Here is a 5,129-nt window from a genome sequence, read left to right on the forward strand (position 1 = left end):
AGAGCCATACATCAATGACTGGTGTCCTTCTAAGAGAAAGAGGGAGATTGGAGACCCACAGACAGTACCCTGCAGCTGTAAAATAAACTGAATCCAAGTTAAAAAAAACACTCACAGAAAGAAAACTGGACACTCGGAGGGCTTCATGGGAAATTCCACCAAACTTTTAAAGAAGAGATGATGCCAGCTCCATATAAACGCTTCCAGAATTTCCAGAGAACGGAAAACCCTGTCAAAAGGCTGGCATCGCTCTGATCCCAAACCCAGACATGAATGTCACAGGAAAGGCAGCAACACCATTTGTGAATATGGATACAAACCTTTAAAATGTCTGCAAACAGAAGCGAACAACGTGACAACGACTGTGCGTCGGCCCACGCGAGGAACGACAGCGCCTCCACCGCCACCATGTCTACCCAGAGCCACACGCGTGGGCCCAGCGGTAGGAGAGGAAGACGAGAGGAAGGCGTGAGACTGTCTTCATTCGCAGAGAACACGGTCTTCTGTTAGGAAAGCACAGAACCTGTGAAAAAGACAGTGGCCTTTCAGGTGGATCCAGTCAGCTCAGGACACGGAACCCGCCTGAGAAACGGATCACGCTCCCATATACCAGCGATGAACGATCAAAGCGGACGTCTTTCAACGAGTGTTTCCTGGGCAGCACAGGGACCCACGCTCATCATCTTGCTTTGTTGCTGTTTACTCGCTAAGTTGTGTCCTGCTCTTTGCGTCTCCATGGACGGTAGCACGCCAGGCTTCCCTGGAGCTTGCTCAGATTCATGTCCATTGAGTCAGTGACGCTGTCCAACCATCTCATCCTCTGCTGCCCTCTTCTCCTTTTGCCTTCAGTCTTTCCCAGCATCAGGGTCTTTTCCAGTGAGTCAGCTCTTCACATCAGGTGGCCAAAGTATTAGAGCTTCAGCTTCAGCATCAGTCCTTCCAATGAATATTCAGTGTTGAATTCCTTTAGTACTGACTGGTTTGATCTCCTTGCAGTGCAAGGGACTCCCAAGAGTCTTCTCCAGCACCACAGTTCAAAGGCGCCGATTCTTCAATAATTGGGAAAAAAACAGAAACTAACACAATATTGTGCATCAGCTGCCATTGCTGTTCAGTCGCTCAGTCACGATGGGCAGGACAGTCCTGGAATAGACGCGCACGTGTGCAGTGGATACTGACAAAGATACAGAGGCAGGTCTGCGGAGAAAGGACGGCCTTTACAATAAATCGTATGGAATCATGGATGCTACGTGCAAAAAATGAAACATCTGTCATCACATAACAAACGAGCTCATAGGGACGTCCCCGGGGGCCCAGTGGTTAAGAACGTGTCTTGCAATGCAGGAGACTTGGGTTTGATCCCTGGGCGGGGAAGTAAGATCTGTCAAGCACAGATGCTTTTAGGTGTGACATTAAAATGCATGACTCACTTAAAAATGATGGATTAAAAAAAATAACCACGAAGGACAGAACTCAAAATAAGAATAAATATGATCAAGCAGAGGCTTGTCCAGAAAAACGAGGTTGGTTTAAGGTTGGAATATCATCTCCTTTAGTTCAGCATATTCGGAGAAGGCAATGGCACCCCACTCCAGTACTCCTGCCTGGAAAATCCCATGGACGGAGGAGCCTGGAAGGCTGCAGTCCATGGGGTCGCTGAGGGTCAGACACGACTGAGTGACTTCACTTCCACTTTTCACTTTCATGCGTTGGAGAAGGAAATGGCAACCCACTCCAGTGTTCTTGCCTGGAGAATCCCAGGGACGGGGGAGCCTGGTGGGCTGCCGTCTATGGGGTTGCACAGAGTCGGACACGACTGAAGTGACTTAGCAGCAGCAGCAGAAGCAATTCAGCATATTAAGAGGACTGAGAAGAAAAGCTAGATGATAGATCTTTGACAAAATGACAAAAATCCCCAGCCAGCTCCAGCTGGGACTAGAAAGGAACGTCCTGAACTTCACTGAAGGTGGCCGTGAAGACCCGAGGCTGAAGTCGAGATGGGATGCGTTTCCCAGGACTGTCAACAAGGCCCCACCTCTGCTCAGCATCGAGACCTGACGCCACAGTCAGTGAGGTGACAGAAAATAAGAACAGAAGGCACCGTGTTCGGAGGGGAATGTAAAACTACCGCGACCCCCAGGGAGCGTGACGGGGAACAGGGGAAGCCCTGCGAACACGCCGTCAGAAGCGGTCAGTGAGGCCACCAGGGCTGCAGCACACAGTAAACACGCAAGGTCCAGCTGTGTTTCTCTGTATGAGCAGAAAACTGGCAGAGACTGGAATTAAAAAGCAGCGCCAGTCAGGACTTCCCTGGTGGCCCAGTGGTTAAGACTCGGCACCATCACTGCTGGGGCCAGGTTCATCCTTGGTCTGAGAACTAAGATTTCACAAGCTGCAAAGGGCAGTCAAGAAAAGAAAAGAAAATCCCATTTACAAGGGCACCAAAACATAAAATACTTAGGGGCAGAATTAGAGAAACAGGCAAGACCTGTAAGTGATAAGCAAAAGTCATAAAGCACTGCTGAGAAAAATTAAAGAAAACCTAAATCAATGACATATATGCCACATTCAAGGACAGACAACAGTATTACTCAGATGTGGATTTTCCAGATTAATCGGTACATTCAACAAAAATCTCCTCAAAACCCCCAGCAGATGTTTTGAGACATTAACAAATGGATTCTAACATTTATAACAGAAGTGAAAGGCTCTGGAAGAACGAAAACAACGCTGGCAAGGAGCAACGAGGTTGCAGGACCCACGTGATCTAATTTCAAGACTCACCACAAAGCTCCAGCAATCAAGGCAATGTGGTAACAGCAAAGGCTGTTGGCGTACAGGTGAATGGGACATGGGGTCCGAAAATGAACCCCAGATTCACGCCACAAAGCTCACAAGGTGCGTCAAAGGGACAGACACGGTCTCATCAAGAAACGGTGCTGGGCCGCCCGAGAGAAAGGAACGTAAGCGTCTGCCTCCATCCTCTCCACGGGGCCTCACAGGATAGCAAAGCATGATCCACCAAAGACCCAGGTAAACCAGGCTTCATCAAGATGCAAACCGTCCTTCTTGAGGAACGTTGTTGATGCTTGGCAACCACACCAGCACTCAGGGACTCACTGCTTCTCGGAAGGCTGCGGTTTTCCTGGGAGGTTTGTGCCCTGCACAGGCTGGGGTCCCTCACTCAGCTGCGACGGCGGGGGAGTGGGGGGCTGCAGCAACCCCCACAGGGCCCCTCCTCCCCTGACTGACCTCACTCAGTCTTCAAGATCAACAGTCAGTGCTGTTCCTTCATGTGAGTCAGGAACAATTAGAAAAAGGAATAAGAAACAAGATTCCTTTATTTTACAACTGCAAAATTACAACATATCCAGGAATCAGTCTAAGAAAATGTGGAATCTTTATGTAGAAAAAATTTAAATGCTACCAAAGAATTAAAAGAAGACCAATGTAAATGGAAGCATAATCATATTGGTGAAAGATAATGCTTAAAATCGCAAAGTGTCTTATTTTCTGCATTAATCACGTTTTAACACAAATACTTTGACGTCTTGTGGAGAAGGAAATGGCAACCTACTCCAGTATTCTTGCCTGGAAAATCCCCTGGGCAGAGAAGCCTGGCAGGCTACAGTCCATAGGGTTTCAAAAGAGTTGGACACGACTGAGCGACTAAGCACACTTTGATGTCTCGGGGCCTGGCTGACCCCGAGGGACCACCCTTAGGCCTGCTTTCGTGGGGCTCATCCTTCCCATGCAGACGGGCCAAGCCAGAGTCCACACCCAGCCCTCCACCACGGGGCTTAGACTCCCAGCCGCTGTCACAGCCAGCAACAGTCCCCTGATACGAGTGCCAGGAGCCAGGGAGGTGACCCACACTAGCCAACTCTGGGCCTGTTCACCCCACCTGGCCCGTGCCCACCTGCGGGCACCACAGGGGAGGGGCTGGCCCTCACTTTCTCCTTGCCCTCGGCCTCCTGAGCAGCTGGCACTTCCCAGAGGTCCCGAGGCTTGTCACCACTCCTGTCTCCGGGGACCCATGGGACCCGCTTCTTCTTCCAAGCCCATCTTCCTGTATCTGTGTATCTTACCAAATACAAAACTAAGTCCGGGTCCCCTTACAACACATTCTTACTGAAGTAACATAAACACTTCACGCACTTCAAAACAAAACCGTCAGTGGGAGTCTTGGGTGACTGCATAAACGGATTCTATGCTGTTCAGTAGCTAAGTCCTGTCCCACTCTTGGCGACCCCATGGACTGCAGCACGCCAGGCGTCCCCGCCCTTCACCATCTCCTGGAGCTTGCTCAAACTCAAGTCCATTGAGTCAGTGATGCCATCTAACCGTCTGTCACCCTCTTCTCCTCCTGCCCTCCATCTTTCCCAGCATAAGGGTTTTCCAATGAGTCAGCTCTTCCCATCAGGTGGCCAAAGTATTAGAGTCTCAGCTTCAGCATCAGTCCTTCCAATGAATATTCAGACTGACTTCCTTTAGGATTAACTAGTTGGATCTCCTTGCAGTCCAAGGGACTCTCAAGAGTCTTCTCCAACACCACAGTTCAGAAACATCAATTCTTCAGCGCTCAGCCTTCTTTATAGTCCAACTCTCACATCCATACATGACCACTGGAAAAACCATAGCTTTGACTATAGGGACCTTATCAGCAAAGTGATGTCTCTGCTTTTTAACATGCTGTCCAGGTTTGTTCTAGCTTTTCTTCCAAGGAGTAAGCGCCTTTTAATTTTGTGGCTGCAGTCATGAAAACGATTCTATATTTAGATGGAAAAACTAAGGTCTATGAATCATTAAGACAGCTCTTCTTTTTTAGTTTGGCTTCCCTGGGTCTCAGTCATAGCACGTGGGATCTTCTCCGCGTCACTGGGGCTCTTTCGTCATGACCTGCAGGCTCAGTTGTTCTGCAGCAGGTGGGATCTTAGTTTCCCCAGCAGCGATCGAACCTGTGTACCCTGCATTGGAAGGCAGATTTGTAACCACTGGATAGTCAGGAAAGTCCCAAGACAGTTCTTGAAACACCAACTGGAATTCTTCCTCCTGGTGACCATGGCACAATATCCCACAGGTATAGAGATTAGAACAGTGTGGAACCAGCACAGGAGCAAACAGACCAA

The sequence above is a fragment of the Bos indicus x Bos taurus genome, chromosome 20, assembly GCF_003369695.1.
Source record: "Bos indicus x Bos taurus breed Angus x Brahman F1 hybrid chromosome 20, Bos_hybrid_MaternalHap_v2.0, whole genome shotgun sequence".
Lineage (NCBI taxonomy): Eukaryota > Metazoa > Chordata > Mammalia > Artiodactyla > Bovidae > Bos > Bos indicus x Bos taurus.